The sequence below is a fragment of the Pan troglodytes genome, chromosome 2 (genome assembly GCF_028858775.2).
Source record: "Pan troglodytes isolate AG18354 chromosome 2, NHGRI_mPanTro3-v2.0_pri, whole genome shotgun sequence".
NCBI classification, from domain to species: Eukaryota; Metazoa; Chordata; class Mammalia; order Primates; family Hominidae; genus Pan; species Pan troglodytes.
The window spans coordinates 62,069,914-62,086,184 of NC_086015.1; the positions used below are offsets into that span (position 1 = coordinate 62,069,914).

Sequence of the window (16,271 nt, forward strand, 5' to 3'; positions counted from 1 at the left end):
ATATGCTTTGTCCCAGCCTGGCCATTCGTCACTTGGAACCCTCTGGGTCTCTCTGACCCCACTGTAAAATGGATATGCCATGGAGTTGTCCCAGGAATCAAGGGCAGGTCCTCTCCAATGAGTGATGGGCTTGCCTCTCACTTCTCTAACACCCTTCTGCTTCCTTGTGTAAGAATTCACTATTAGTGGCTATTCTTTTTTACAGAAGAAAAAAGGAGACGCATGCCTCTTCCAGTTCACTGTTCACCATTGCAGCATATTTATTCCAAGGGACTGGCCGAATCATCCCTTTCTTTGTTAGAATGTGGTTTTGTTGCCTTGAGACAAGTGGCCCGCCTGTCTGCACTGAAGGAGGCTTTGCGCAATAGCCTTAGGCACCTCCAGTTCTGCAAGCATGTACAGTACTTGCTCTCCTTTCCCTTTCTTTGTATACTTTTTCTGGTCTGCTACGTGTCCATCTGCATGTGGATAAAGGGTCGTCGTCTTGAGTAGTGATTTTGCTGTGATGTGATTCCTGTGAGGTCTAGTTGCACACAGTGATTCCGAAGGTAGACCCAACTGGAAAGCTTTTAAATTGCTGATACTCCAGCCCCACTCCCCAAGAGATGCTGATTTTGTTTTGTTTTGGGGAGGGCAGTTTTTTTGTTTTTTTTTTTTTAAGCTTTTTGATGTGTAGCCAGGGTTGAGACTGAAGTGATTTTTGTGAGTAACGGAGAAGTGTTCAGGCTTGAGAAGAAAGTTGGAAGAGCCATGCCTGAGATAGGACCAAGGTCATATCCCTGGCATTAGCACAGAGCAACCCTGACCTGTTGGAGAGCTGGGCTGGATGGATGGGGTCAGGGGAGAGACTTGCTTTATTTTATTTATTTAGAGATACAGTTTCACTCTTGTCACCCAGGCTGGAGTGTAATGGCACGATCTCGGCTCACTGCAACCTCTGCCTCCTGGGTTCAAGTGATTCTCGTGCCTCAGCCTCCTGAGTAGCTGGGACTACAGGCACGCGCCGCCACGCCCTGCTAGTTTTTGTATTTTTACTAGAGACAGGGTTTCACCATTGTTGGCCAGGCTGGTCTTGAACTCCTGACCTCAGGTGATCCGCCCACCTCGGCTTCCCAAAGTGCTGGGATTACAGGTGTGAGCCACTGTGCCCAGCCTCGACTCGCTTTATTATATCCACACTTGGAATACAATTCAGATTGATTGTAGTGGGGCATTTTATAATTAGGAAAAATTAATCAGGAAAAATCACTCCATGTAGATTAGTACCACCATATGAGGGGACAAGAATTTCTTCAGATTAGGAACTTCTTCCAACAGGACTGACAGGGTCCAAAACTACTCTTGGATCCAGCTTTAAGATGGACCCAGCCCACTGTTGAGACCCCTCTGAGGTCTTCTCTCTGTGGATGGATTTGATTGTTAACAATGGCTGAGTCATTTGGCACCCAGCCCAGTGAGTAAGACAGCTGAGTAAGAGGGGAAACAGGGCCTTTGGTCAGAAAAACCGGACTGACTTCAGTCTCATCTGTTTAGAGAAGCCCCAGAAGCTGCAAAAATTGCAGCTTCCAGACTTTAGTGTGCCGTGGTCATGACATCGGTGTGGATGGCAGGTTGTCATCTGAGCAGTCAGGGTGGCAGCACACAGCTTGCGGGCTGGCTGATGGCCGAGGTGTGTGAACTGACCTGCCCCAAGTGACTTCAGTGCTGGGCACAGCATAGGAGCAGTACTAATGATATGGACAGTATGCTCAGAGGACGTTAGGGAGCACAGCTTTGTGTAAAGGGCATGCCCTGCCCTGTCCGGATTTAAAGCAGCTATAGCACTGAAACCCCATGGTCACCCTCGCATTTCTACACTTCTGCCTGTGCCAAGTCTAGTTTGTGTGCCTCCTCCATTTTGTGTGTACATGGGGGTATTTTTTTCTGCTAGGCAACTGCTATTTATGCCTCTCAGTACTGTACTTAGTGTGTACCATTCCTGCAAGGTATAGACATTGTCAGCCCATTTTACAGATGAGGAAAATGGAGTTTTTGAGAGGGTGAGATCATTCAGTGGCAGAATGGAATGTTAACCCAGGTAGTCTAACCTCTCTGCTGTAGATCTGATGTCCATTTGAACTTTAGACTTCCCATCTGTGTCTACAGTCTAGCCCTTAAAAAATGTGATAAACAGGTTTTTAGGTAAGTCTGTTAATTTCAGAAAGACATTATTATTATTTTTTAGAAAGTTAGAGCTTATGTTAGGGCTCAGTCTATCCTCCTGCCTCAGCTGCCTGAATAGCTGGGACTGCAGGCACATGCCACCATGCCTGGTTAATTTCTGTGGTATACATCATTGATTACTGAGAAGTCACAGTCCGTTGTTAAATAACTGAGCTATTCATAGCCAAATCATTTTTAAAAACACAAATATAAGCAAAAACAAAACATTTATTTATTTATTTATTGAGATGGAGTCTCACTGTCACCCGGGCTGGAGTGCAGTGGCGCTGTCTCAGCTCACTGCAACCTCTGCCTCCCGGGTTCAAGTGATTCTTCTGCTTCAGCCTCCCGAGTAGCTGGGACTACAGACACCCACTACCATGCCCGGCTAATTTTTTGTATTTTTAGTAGAGACAGGGTTTCACTGTGTTAGTCAGGATGGTCTTTATCTCCTGACCTTGTGATCTGCCCACCTCGGCCTCCCAAAGTGCTGGGATTACAGACGTGAGCCACTGTACCTGGCCCAAACATGTGTTTTTTTTTAAATGAAAGTGTGTTCATTTTACAAACAGTGCATTCTTACTAATTTTACAGGCCCTGTGCTAGGGACATGGCCTCATCTTCCGCTATCTTAGAATGAAGAAGTAAAGACAGAGAAAGTGTTCACAAGTTGCTGCACAAGTCTCATTGCAGTGCCTCCCAGAGGCGCGAAGAGCAACACCTTTCACCTGGGCTGTCCTAGAAGGCCCATGGCAGGGTGGGGTTGGTGAACACTGGGGCTTAAGGGGGTGAATTCAGAAGACAAAGGACCTTCTGGGCAAAGAAGGGCCCAGTAGTGGGAAGTGCAGGAATGTGAGAGTGCCTGGAATTGCCCACTCACTGGCTCTGGAGCTTGGTGCTGAGTGCTTGGGAAGTGGGGAGGATCAGTTATGTTGCTGGCTGGGTTCTAAAGTACCTCCAAAGTTTACATAAAAGTTACCTTTGATTTGACTGTTCTACCCTCCAGTCACGTGGCTAAATTAATTAAATCAAATTTAAAATTAAGCTCAGCCATACCAAGCATATCCAGTGTTCAATAGGTACATGTGGCTTGTGGCTGATGCACTGGACAGTGTACATATAAAACATTTCCATCGTTGCAGAAACTTCTATTGAACAGCAGTTGTATTAGTCCGTTCTCAACACTGCTGTGAAGAAATACCTGAGACTGGGTAATTTATAAAGGAAAGAGGTTTAATTGATTCCCAGTTCCACAGGGCTGGGGAAGTCTCGGGAAACTTACAATCATGGCAGAAGGGGAAGCAAACATGTCCTTCTTCACATGGAGGCCACAGCAAGGAGAAGTGCAGAGAGAAGAGGGGGAAAAGCCCCTTATAAAACCATCAGATCTTGTGAGAACAGCAGCATGGGGGTAACCATTCCCATGATTCAATTACCTCCCACCAGGTCCCTCCCGTGACCTGTGGGGATTATGGGAACTACAATTTAAGATGAGATTTGGGCGGGGACATAGCCAAGCCACATCAGTGTTGTTACACACCACAGTGGTGCTGTGGTGTGTAGGTGGGAAAACTATGGCATGGGGGCCATATCTGGTCCTCTGCCTATTTTTATAAAGTTTTATTGGAACATAGGCCACACTCATTTATTTATGTACTGTCTATGGACGCTTTCACACTGCAACAATAGATCCAAATAGTTGCAAAGAGACTGTGTGGCCCACAAAACCTAAATATTTACTATCCAGGCCAGGCATGGTGGCTCATGCCTGTAATTCCAGCACTTTGGGAGGTTGAGGTGGGCAGATCCCTTGAGGTCAGGAGTTCAAGACCATCCTAGCCAACATGGTGAAATCCTGTCTCTACCAAAAATACAAAAATTAGCTAGGCTTGGTGGTGCTTGCCTGTAATCCCAGCTACTTGGGTGTCGAGACACGAGAATTGCTTGAACCCAGAAGGCAGAGGTTGCAGTGAGCTGGGATCATGCCACTGTACTCCAGCCTGGGTGACAGAGTGAGATTCTGTCTCTCAAAAAAAAAAATTACTCTTTGGCCCTTTATGGAAAGTTTGCTGACCTCTTCTGTAGATGGTAGGGTACAGTAGAAGGTGTTCAAGCCAGGAGTAACATGAATGATTGTATTTATGGCCTAAGAGGATAACTTGTGGTGGTGGGCGGGCCATATTTGTGGAGAGACCCATTTTCAGTGACTTTCAAGAGTCTGCGTGAGAGATGACTGAGGTCTTGCCCTGGCAGGAATGGTTCCATTAATCTGTGTCTCATTTGACAAATGAGGAACTACAAATGGGAACAGTTTAAGATGAGATTTGGGTGGGGACACAGCCAAACCACATCAGTGGTGCTAATAGACAGTGGTGCTGTGGTGTGTAGTTGGGAAAACTGTGGCCTGTGGGCCAAATTTTGAAGTCCTTTTACTTTTTGGTTCTAAAAATTATTAATTGTAGCCAGAGTTGTTAACTTAATATGTCTTGGACCCCTTGGGCTCTCTGAAGACTGTACTCTTTCTTTCCACTTAATAATATACATGGAATTGCAAAGGAAACCAATGATATTGAAATAGATATCAGAAATAAAATTTTTAGATATAGCAATAAATGCACATCTGTATTAAAATGTGTAATAACAAGATCTAACAGTGAGTCTAAGAACTACTATAATTATCATGTAGCAATGGCATAAAGGATAGTTTGTGCTATCTAAAACAGTCAATGACAGGAGAAGATCTGATTTCTTTGGTGATAAAACGACAGGTGCTGCTAATGCACCTGTGTTTTATGGTCTTCGTTTGTAATGAAAAGAAATGCCATTAATAAATTTTATTTATTTATTTATTTATTTATTTTTTTTTTTTTTTGAGGTGGAGTCTCACTCTGTCGCCCAGGCTGAAGTGCAGTGGCATGATCTCGGCTCACTACTACCTCCTCCTCCTGGGTTCAAGGGATCCTTCTGCCTCAGGCTCCTGAGTAGCTGGGATTACAGGCGCCCACCACCATGCCCAGCTAATTTTTGTATTTTTAATAGAGGTGGGGGTTTCACCATGTTGACCAGGCTAGTCTCGAACTCCTGGCCTTGTGATCTGCCCACCTCGGCCTCCCAAAGTCCTGGGATTACAGGTGTGAGCCACCGCACCCGGCCAGATGCTGGGATGTTTTTTAAGACCTTAGACCCTAAGCCTATCATATCAAATACAATGAAACACACTCACTTTTCACACTTTAAAAAAAGTGTGTTGGTGTTTATTGCTGTAAAATAGTTTGAAAGTTTTTTAAAAAAGTTTTGGTTTTGCTCATACTTGTGTTTTAAAAAAGTATTTGGCTATGACTAACTCAGTTATGTATTTATTTATTTATTTTTGAGACGGAGTCTCGCTTTGTTGCCCAGGCTGGAGTGCAGTGGCATGACCTCGGCTCACTGCAGTCGCTGCCTCCTGGGTTCAAGCCTCAGCCTCTCGAGTAGCTAGAATTACAGGTGTGCTCCACCATACCCAGCTAATTTTTGTATTTTTAGTAGAGATGGGGTTTTACCATATTGGTCAGGATAGTCTTGATCTCCTGACCTCCTGATCTGCCTGCCTCGGCCTCCCAAAGTGCTGGGATTACAGGCGTGAGCCACCACGCCCTGTGACTAACTCAGTTATTTAACAATTGACTGTAATTTCTCAGCAATCAGTGTATACTTGGAAATTCTTGGGATGTGAGAAAACTAACCTATAACTCATTTTCTTTTTTCTTTGAGGTGAGGTCTCTCTTTGTTACCCAGGCTGGCGTGCAGTGGCATGAACAGGGCTCACTGCAGCCTTGACCTCCTGGGCTCAATCCTCCCACCTCAGTCTCCTGAGTAGCTGGGACTACTGGCACGTGCCACCATGCCTGGTTAATTTTTGTATTTTCTGTAGAAATGGGGTCTCACTGTGTTGCCCAGGCTGATCCTGAACTCCTGAGCTCAAGCAATCCACCCACTTTGGCCTCCCAACATACTGGGATTACAGGCATGAATGAGCCACCACGCCTGGCCTGCAACTTCTATAAATAGCAAAGTTAGTAATTAGTGAAGATGATGGTTTGCAAGCACTGAATTATACTTCTATTAATTTCATTTCCTTTCAATTTTCTAATATTTTGTGCCCAATCTGTCCTGTCTGCCTCTACCTAGCTTTAGAAGTGTTTTGTTGGTTCCTGAGAAGGAGCTGTGCCTGAGGGGTATGAGGTTACCCTCTGGGTTCAGTGGGGAGATTTGGGAAGAGTTTTGATTTGTAGGCTTAGATAGAGTGACCAGTAAAGGGGCCTGACATTAGATGATGGCTGCTGGGCTAGGGAACAACTTAGAGGCAACTAACAGGATTCAGGGAGAGTGGACTTGGTGGGAGAGAGTAGTCTAGGATGAATCCAATTGGGTTTTTATGAGTAGTTTCGTAGTTGGTTGACTGGGTGGGTGGTCCCTTGGTAATTATTTGTTGATTAGTGGTTGTTGGGTTAGGTTGGTTACACTTACATTATAGTCGATGGAATCTCAGATTTGGATCTAATACCACATGTAAGTCGAGTGGATTTTTTTTTGAGACAGAGTTTTGCTCTTGTTGCTCAGGCTGGAGTGCAGTGGAACAGTCTCAGCTCACCACAACCTCCGCCTCCCAGGTTCAAGCGATTCTCCTACCTCAGCCTCCCGAGTAGCTGGGATTACAGGCATGCACCACCACGCCGGGCTAATTTTGTATTTTTAAGAGTTGGGGGTTTCACCATATTGGTCAGGCTGGTCTCGAACTCCCGACCTCAGGTGATCCGCCTGCCTCGGCCTCCTAAAGTGCTGGCATTACAGGGGTGAGCCACTGTGCCTGGCCAGTTGAGTGGATTTTATTAGCACTCAAGCTTCGTGGCTCATTGCTATTATTGTGCATGTGAGCGTTTTATCTTTCAGTAGCATTAGGGATGCTACTTGGATGTGTTTTAGTTATTACAGAAATAGTTTTTACTAACTTTTACTAAGTTATCTTTCCTCTCCTGTGTAGGAAGTTTAGAGTGAAGCGGCAGTTGGCTGGAGGTTCTGAAGGTTTCCCCCTTTCACATAATTTGATGTTCCAGTTGCCCACATCAGGACGACTCCCTCTCTTTCTACTGATGTAAGCAGTGGGCCAAATTATGGGGCTCCATCCCTGCATCTTCCTACTTGTCTAAATCTTCATCACAGACAACATATTGCCATTAGAAGCTCTAAAGGAAACCTAGAAAGGAGGAGAAGCTGGTTTTCGCCCAAATTCCTCAAAATCATCGCCTGTTGTTTAAGAATTACAGTTTGCACTGGAACAATAAGATGTTCCTTAATGTGGTTTTTAAGTGAGTTGGTTGTCGCCTGAATTTCATAAACACTGGCTAAGGATTGTGCAAAAGGGTGTGCTTCCCTTTAGCATCCTTAATTAGGGACAGCGTTTTGAAAACTGCTTTTTATTGTCCTTTATCTGCAAAACTTCTTGAATCCAAATAGCGAGATTCTCATTTCTTAATCACTGCCACAGAAAGTTGTAGATTAGAGAAAGCTCCAATTCCTTATTTCCTGTCTTCCTTTCTTTCTGTGTGTTTATTGCCTGTGTCTCATCCTCACTCCTGCCAGTTTTATAGAATGTAACCTCCCAGCCTCTGGGAATGTTTGGGAGACTTGTTCTTAGAGGATCTGAAGAGCAGTTTAAAGTGGACTTACCCAAACTATCTTCTGGAGAACATTAGTCTCTTTGGAGATAAAATTTGTAAACATCCACTAGTCCAATAGTGTTGGCAAATTCCCTGTGACACTGTAGCCCTCTCTTTGAGATTGTCAATGTACGTTGGCATGTTAAAGGCTCTGAGAAGTCCTGCAGCAGTTAAAAAATTGTTTAGTCTAGTGTGCCCCCAGTTGTTTGGCCACTGAAACCCCCTTTTCTGGAAAAACCAGCTAACATCTGGTAGTCTTTTCTAAGAGGTGGTACTGAAGATGATACTCATGTTACACATTTAAAAATTCTAACATGTATTTTTCATGTATTTATAAAATGCAACTAATGTATCAAACCTGTGATTTCCAGGACATAATTACTTAAGCTAAGGAAAAAAGAAAACATGAGTGAAGGAAAAACTTTAGTAAATAGGCCAGGTGGTAAGAGGAGAGAGCCTTGTCTGTGAGTGTGGTCTAGGGGGATGCTGGACCTAGCTTTTCAGAGCTAGGTTCAGGCAGAGCTGCTCTGAGATGTAGACACTGCAGCTGGGGTTCTTGTTGAGCCGGGAAGCAGCTTCTGACTAAGGTGCAGACTGTTTAGATGAGCTGGTCATAAAGAGCCCTGACTGTGGACTGCGTCTCCAGCCACGGCAGCAGCTGGTGGATGGGGTGATGCCTTGGATATTTATCGTGTGTTTCTTGCCTGGCCTGCCCTTGGACAGTGCGCCTCAGGAATGTTAGAATGTGTTCCCCCTTTAGCAGCAAAGCCGATCTGCTGTGTACTTGTTCTGTTTATCTTACTGCCATGACCGTTTATCATGGGCCAGAGTTCAGGGGCACACTGATAAATCTCTTTTAGGAGGATGATGTAACCCTCAGCATTTTCCCCCTACTTGGTTCTGAGTTTTTAAAGCTTTTGTGACACCATCATGTCCTTGTTTGGGCATCTTCCTGTGTACTCCCGTTTGGGTCTCCAGGGTGAAATAGCCAACAGTGGATTCTGGAGTCATGGCCTGGGTTCAAATTCCTGCTCTGCTGCTTATCAACTCTGACTTTGGGTTTAATTGACCTATTCATTATTTTTCTTAATCTGGAAAATGGAGCCAACAGCAGTTCCTCATAAAGCAGCTGTAAGGATTCAGGGGGGTAACTGCACAGGGCCAAGCCCTCGGGTTTCACCTCTCACTGGGAGGTCGGACCTCTGCATAATGGACAAGCTCTCCTAGGGTGCAAGTGAACGGGGGCACAAGGGAGTTAGGAAGGTGGGTGTTTTTTTGTTTTTGTTTTTTGGTGGCTTGAAAAACATGCCCAAGGCTGGGTGTGGTGGCTCATGCCTGTAATTCCAGCACTTTGGAAGGCAGAGGCGGGAGCATTGTTTGAGCCCAGGAGTTTGAGATCAGCCTGGGCAACATGGTGAGACCCTGTCTCTCTCTTTTTTTTTTTTTTTTTTTTTGAGATGGAGTCTCGCTCTGTTGCCCAGACTGGAGTGCAGTGGCGCAATCTCAGCTCACTGCAACCTTCACCCCCAGGTTCAAGCGATTCTCCTGCCTCAGCCTCCCAAGTAGCTGGGATTACAGGCATGTGCCATCATGCCCAGCTAATTTTTGTGCTTTTAGTAGAGATGGGGTTTTGTCATGTTGGCCAGGCTGGTCTCGAACTCCTGATCACAGGTGACCCATCCACCTTGGCCTCCCAAAGTGCTAGGATTATAGGCGTGAGCTACTGTGCCTGGCTGACCCAAAAAATTAGCTGGGCGTGGTGGCACACACCCCTGTAGTCCCAGCTACTTGTGAGGCCGGGGCAGGATTGCTTGAGGCCAGCCTGGGCAACAGAGCAAGACCTTGTCTCAAAAAAAAAAAAAAAGAAAGAAAGAAAAGAAAAAAAACATGCCCAAAGGCAACCAAATGACTCCATCTTTTGCAATGTAATCTTCAACATCTACTCCTCTGGCAAGCTGTTTGGAAATGGCAAAGTCCATCTCCTGAGGCTGGGAGATTGCTTGTCCAGGACAGGTGTGTCTGGTGAGGAATGGAAGGCATTTGGATGGCCACTGAGAAAGCTGAGCCAAGGAGCATCAGAAAGACAATCAGGCAAACCCACAGAGTCTCCAGGTATTCCTTTGCTGATAGGTAACATTGCACTAGCGATTTAAACAAACAGGTGAAAGGCCATTGCCCTACCACCCCACCTCACCTCTATTCCTTGCTGCTCTTTCCAGAAGCAACTGCGTGGTCTGGGAACAGTTTTTTGTCTTGTCAAGAGACAGTCTGTACACAGATGAATTCAATTATATTATTTCTGTAGTACCCTGTACTCAAATTTGAACCTGCCATACACATTGCTTTTATCATTTCATAATACCTGTTGATTTTCCCACGTTAGTACCTATAGATCCTGACAAGCAATTTTGTTAAGATGAAGAGTTCTTCATATGTATTGTACTATGTTTCTTTTTTTGATGATGTATGTCAAGATTTATTATAAAAGTAACAGATGGGTAGGGCATGGTGGCTCATTCCTGTGATCCCAGCACTTTGGGAGACCGAGATGGGAGGATCGCTTGAGCCCGGGAGTTTAAGACAAGCCTGGGAAACCTGGCGAAATCCTGTCTCTACAAAAATTACAAAAATTAGCCAGGCATGGTGGTGACTGTCCCAGCTACTTGGGACCCAAATGTCCCAGCTACTCAGGAAGCTGAGTCGGGAGCCTGATCCTCAGAGATCGAGGTTGCAGTGAGCCGTGATTGCACCACTGCACTCCAGCCTAGGTGACAGAGTGAGACCCTGTCTCTCCCTGGCCTCCAAAAAAAAAAAAAAAAAAAAAAAAGTAACATATGTAGTTTAAATTTTAAAAATTAAATTTTTGGGGGGGCTGGGTGTGGTGGCTCATGCCTGTAATCCCAGCACTTTGGGAGGCCAAGGTGGGCAGATCACCTGAGATCAGGAGTTCAAGACCAGCCTGGCCAACATGGTGAAACCCTGTCTCTACAAAAACACAAAAATTAGCTGGGCATGATGGGGGGCGCCTGTAGTCCCAGCTACTTGGGAGGCTGAGGTGGGAGAATCGCTTGAACCTGGGAGGCGGAGGTTGCAGTAAGCCGAAATCATGCCACTGCACTCCAGCCTGGGTGACAGAGCGAGACTCCATTAAAAAATAAAAATAAAAAATCAAGCAATGCAGAATAAATAACAACAATAAAATGAAAGCCCATCTTCCACCATCGGCTTCTTAGTTTTCTTCCTAGAAGGAGCCAGTGAGGACAGTTTGGTGTTTATGCTTCCATATCTTTCTGTTCAGATGCAGTCATGACTTCTGAAAAACAGGATTGTACAATTCATACTTTTCTACAAATTATCTCCTTCCCTTAATACATCATAGAAGCCTATTCATATTGGAACAAACAAACATTTCTTATTCTTTTCACATCACCCTGTTTTCCTCTTGCTTGAATGTAAAGTTTATTTAACCACTTACTGTCAGGGAGGCATTTGTTTTCAGTTCTCCCTCCCTCCCCCCACCAGTTATCTTGTAATGAACTGCTTTAATGGCTAAAGATCACTTTAATATCAAAACCTCCCCCACCTCCCATTAGAAAAAGAAATCATGTTAGGGAACTTCAAATTGAATTTACGGACCTTGTGTTTAATTTTCTGTCAGCAGTGGCCCCAGCCTGGCCCCTGCAGACTGCCCCGGAATCTGTGGGAGGAGTTGGGGTGGCCTGCAGACTAGAGCACACTGCCAGTTCATTCAGCAGCTCACCGAGCAAGAAACATCTTGATTCTATCAGCCTTAATGCTGTGTCCCATTAGGGACCCAGCTCTTGTGGTCATTAGCAGATGGAATGCTCATCTGTGCTAGAAGGCGGAATTCTAGGGCATTCGGCTCTGAGCAGTCTTGAACCAGAATTGAATGGCTTGAATCCTTTTCACAATGCCAACGGGGAGGCACCCTTAGCTCCCAAACTTGTGTGTATTATAATACTATGGTAGTAATAACAGTGGTTGTAGTAGCCCCCGTGAATTTGATGGGACGGTCATCAGGCAGTGCTGCTTGCTTGCTTTACTCCATTGTATCACCGCAGCCTGATGAGGCGAGGGAGTTACGACTCTCATTTTGCAGGTGAGGAGACTGAGCACAGGGAATCGACCCACTCATGGTCACACAGCTTGCCAAGTCGCTGTGCTTGGGAGGTGAACCAGTCTTCTCTGACGCCCCAGCAGGATGTCTGAACTTCTAGCTGCCCCATCACTAACTGACTTAATGCCCCTGACTCCTGGGTGACTTCAGGGCCAGAAGCCACCAGTTACTTCAGCCAGCGACCTGCCCTTTCTTTGAGTGGGTTCCACCCATCCCTGCACCATGCCTTTTACTTTGGATGTTGGTGGCATGGAATTCCACCCGTAAGAAGGAGGTCGGTCCCTGGGCTGAGAGAGTTTGCAGAGAGCTCTGTTGGGATTGGGTGGGACGTGTGTTTGGAGGCCTCCTCACATAATTGTGGGCTGAAAGGTCCAGATTTGGGGATATAAAGTTGAGCCGTCAGCTGAGCTAAAGACAGGGCACAGGGAGGAACCATCCAGAAAGTGTCAGTGTAGGTAAAGCAGGCAGAGTTCCCCCTATCTGTCCTCTGAGGGCCTCCTTTCTTGTGGTTTCCTCCCTTTTCTGTGGTGATGGTCAGAGCCAGCGGTTATAAATTATTTGGAATTTTCCTCAGCTTGGTTCCTACTCAAGACTTTAAATTAGGAGTTTTGTTCCCTTTTATGACTTCACAATCTTTGGGCAGGCTGCCATCTCTACAGCAGGCTAATATGAGTTGTAACTTGAGGTGAGTTACAGGGGAAAAATGGAAGCTGATTTCTCCCCTTTTAAACCAAGGAAGCCACCTTGATCTGACTTTGTAACAAAGCTCAACTTTTGTAAGTTTGCAATTAAAGGATAAATACCTATCCTATTTATTATTATTATCAACTTTTTATTATAAAAGGGGAAAAAACTCCCAGGAAACATAACCTAGTATGAGGGACAAAAAGCCAAATGGTTTTTTTTTTTTTTCCTTTAAAAGGTCCTCAATGTCTTGCCCTATGGAGACACCAGTTTTCATTATAATAACGCCATTATCTCTTTGTAGAGTCATTTCAAGCCAATTTAACTTTCTCATTTAAAAGTATAATTGGTATTCAGCACAGAGCTGGGAGCTCAGTAGGCAGTTAGAAAATATGTATATATTTTTTGAGACGGAGTTTCACTCTTGTCACCTAGGCTGGAGTGCAGTGGTGCGATCTTGGCTTACTGCAACCTCCGCCTCCCGGGTTCAAGCAATTCTCCTGCCTCAGCCTCCCAAATAGCTGGAACTACAGGCACTCACCACCACGCCCAGCTAATTTTCGTATTTTTAGTAGAGATGGGGTTTCACCATGGCTGGTCTCAAACTCCTGAGTTTCGCCAGGCTGGTTTCAAACTCCTGATTTCAGGTGATCTACCTGCCTTGGCCTCCTAAAGTGCTGGGATTATAGGCATGAGCCACTGCACCTGGCTGGCAGTTAGGAAATATTTATTGAATATGAGAAAAGAAAAATAGAGCAAATTGAATCTTCAAGTAGTATATGAGTAACTCTAATTTCTGTTTTCTGGAAAACACACAGGCTGATAGGTTTGGGTAAATAAGAGCAGAGCTGCATCTTCTCTCAAGTTCTCTGATTCCCTCAAGGAGTTATCTGAGAATAGCTCTGTGCCAAGCAGTGCGGCATGCATAGGGGACCTCTTGAATGGAGGGACAGTCCATTATCATTAGAATCCCCAGTTCCAGCCAGGTGCAGTGGCTCACGCCTGTAATCCCAGCACTTTGAGAGGCCAATGTGGGCAGATTGCTTGAGTTCAGGAGTTCAAGACTAGCCTGGGCAACATGGCAAAACCTTGTCTCCCCCCGCCACACACACACCACACAGACACACAGACACACACACACTAGCTAGGCGTGGTGGCAGGTGTCTGTAGTCCCAGCTACTTAGAAGGCTGAGGTAGGAGGATTGCTTGAGACTTGGAGGTCGATACTGTAGTGAGCTGTGATCGTGCCACTGCACTCCAGCTTGGGTGACAGAGCAAGACCCCGGACCCTGTCTCAAAAAAAAAAATTCCCCAGTTCTCAGGGTGTGGTAGAGGCTGAGTCAGTCATGGCTGAGACAAGGGGACTGTGCTCTGTGTGCTTCTGTGCCCTGTGTTTATATGGTTCATACGCTGCCTGTCCACCATGTTTTTCCCGAGAGCCTCGGCAGCGTAGGCATCATGGGAATGACTGGGGCAGGTGGAAATTCAGAGGCCCTGCCCTGATGGGCAGAGAAGCCTGGCTTACCTCCCAAGCACAGCATGTGGGTGGATCACTTCTCTGCACTGTCTCCTCATCTCCAAAATGGGAGTCATAACTGAACTCACCTCATCAAGTTGTTATGAGATGATGTAGATTCAGCGAAGTAGCAAGAGTAGGAGTTTGGGCTTTGGTAACAGAGCGAAGTGAGTTTCCATCTAGATTCTCCCCCTGTGTCACTTTTGGCAGTTGGCTTCACCTCTGTGGGCCTCTGTTATGTCATCTGTAAAATGGGATTAACCCTAAAAGCCACCCTCACAGCGTCATTGTGAGGATTGCACAAGGTGATGCAAGTGGCACAGGGTCTGGCCCAGGAGAGGGGGCTGGAAGAGAGCGAGCTGCCATTGTATTTTGGTTGCTGTGGATCTAAGGAGAAGAGGTGTTTAGGAGTCTTTCCCTGGCATGGTTCCTCCTGCCTTCACCCATCACTCTTTTCCTCGAGGGATTCCCTGCGGGGTGCACAGCCCCAGGGTGGGCCAGACTGAGCTCACAGGAGCATGGGCTGTGTTTCAGGTGAGGTGGCCTCACCACATGACAAACTGAGCTGGAGTCAAAGGGTCACGAGGACCTCCATTCACAGCCAGCATTTATTATTTCAGCTGGAAATGTTTGCCGAGCAGTTGTAGCTGGAAGCTGTGAGCGAGGCACAGACTGCCATCAGGCTGAGGCCTCCAGAGCTCATGCTGGGCTTTAACCTGAGCCTCTCGGGGGCTGGGCTCTGAGCTCCTCCACTCGTGCTCATGCCCAGGCGTCCTTGGGGGCCTTGAACTGTCAGTTGTCCAGGAGAACTGTGTGGCAGCAACAGAATGAGTTTGTATAGCAACCTGTTGCTTTGAGGTTTAAAACTTAGTTTAGAACGCAATTGCTTTGACCATTTTGGAGTGTCTATACTTTTTTTCTTCTTCTTTAAGCTTTCTTTTTTCTTTTTTTCTTTTTTTTTTTTGAGACAGAGTTTTGCTCTTGTTGCCCAGTGGCAACAAGAGTGCAATGGCGAAATCTCAGCTCACCACAACCTCTACCTCCTGGGTTCAAGCTATTCTCCTGCCTCGGCCTTCTGAGTAGCTGGGATTACAGGCGCCCACCACCATGCCTGACCAATTTTTGTATTTTTAGTAGAGACGGGGTTTCACCGTGTTCACCAGGCTGGTCTCGAACTCCTGACCTCAGGTGATTCATCTGCCTTGGCCTCCCAAAATGCTGGGATTACAGGCATAAGCCATCAAGCCCTGCTTTTTTGTTTCCCTTCTTCGACCTTTCTAACAAGAGGTTGGAATCCTCGTTTTAACTTTTAAAGGATTTCCCAGTGATAGAAAGTGGTAAGATCGTTACTGTATCCTAGGCCCCTTAGCAGACCCATCTCATTTATCATTTATTTAGTCCAGTGTGGCTTTGTGGTTGGATATTAAGTAATTCTCAAAATTTTACCTTTTCAAAAGTGGCATTGAAAATAAAGGCATTGGGTGATGAAAATGGAACTTTTAAATACAGTGATTCCTGTTAACCAGAAATAGGGTGTTTGGGATAATTTATGAAGCAGTACACCATCATAGATACTATGAGCTGAACGTTCACCAAACTCTCTATCCCAAAATAAAAATAAGGTATTTATGAAGTGATTCGTTCCAACTATTTGAGGCAAAAATTGTCCAGCAAGTGAGAGAGAACAGAAGTAATAGTTGGCAAAATAGGGAATTTGAAGTCTGAGGTTATGCATAAGGAATGTGTTATGGGCCTATAGTAGAAATCTCAAATCAGGGATTAGGGAATGTTTACTCAGTTCTGTTGCGGAGAAATCCTGGCCACGACTCCCCCATGCCATGCCCAGGGCAGGCGTTGCTAATCTTCACCGCCTCCATTCTCCATGCCCTGTTCATGGAAGACATTTCTAATGCATTTTAGCAGTCTTTTTTTTTTTGCTGAATCCAGATGTGGCCTCAGAATCCTTCTCAACACAGTGTACTAGCACCACTTGGTGCTCCTGATCTACTGTATCATCTCTTGAAAAACTACT

General features: G+C 45.6%; 1 protein-coding gene and 1 long non-coding RNA gene across 14 annotated transcripts in view; one reads left to right on the forward strand and one right to left on the reverse strand.

Annotated features, from left to right (window-relative positions):
- The window catches only part of FLNB (filamin B), a 163,653-nt gene that overhangs the window by 42,456 nt on the left and 104,926 nt on the right, over positions 1-16,271 (forward strand). The gene's annotated exons all lie outside the window — the stretch shown is intronic.
- Positions 11,039-14,418, reverse strand: LOC134809452 (uncharacterized). Its single transcript, XR_010155260.1, has 2 exons — positions 14,329-14,418; positions 11,039-11,214 (listed from the first exon to the last, which is right to left on the reverse strand). It is a non-coding gene; the product is annotated as an uncharacterized LOC134809452 (long non-coding RNA).